The sequence below is a fragment of the Kryptolebias marmoratus genome, unplaced genomic scaffold (assembly GCF_001649575.2).
Source record: "Kryptolebias marmoratus isolate JLee-2015 unplaced genomic scaffold, ASM164957v2 Scaffold26, whole genome shotgun sequence".
NCBI classification, from domain to species: Eukaryota; Metazoa; Chordata; class Actinopteri; order Cyprinodontiformes; family Rivulidae; genus Kryptolebias; species Kryptolebias marmoratus.
This window is the reverse complement of record NW_023665760.1, coordinates 38,672-39,191: the sequence shown is the minus strand read 5'-3', so window position 1 is coordinate 39,191 and position 520 is coordinate 38,672.

Below are 520 nucleotides of genomic sequence, written 5' to 3'. Positions count from 1 at the left end.
TCTCCTGATTGGCTGTTCACAGAGGACTGAGATAATCATGAAACAAGACTCATATTGTCTCAGTGTCTGGATAATGTTGGATAAAAAACCTGTCCCAGGTATGAATAAAGTGGAGTTTCATGCTGAAACAAGGGGGCGCTGCTAAAAACTGACTGCCTGTTTTATTAAACATACGGACACATTCTCTGAGGTCAGGAATTTAAACCAACAACTTTTGTGAATGAAGGATTTTCCTGCAGCACAACAATCATAACTTACTGAGAAGACCACCATCAAGACCCCCAGTCCACCGGGGGAGATACCACCATCAGGACCTCCGACCACCAGAGGAGCGACCACCATCAGAGGAGTGGCCACCATCAAAGGAGTGACCACCATCAAAGGAGCAGCGACCATCAGGACCCCCGACCATCAGAGGAGCGGCCACCATCACAGGAGTGACCACCATCAAAGGAGCGGCGACCATCAGGACCCCCGACCATCAGAGGAGCGGCCACCATCACAGGAGTGGCCACCATCA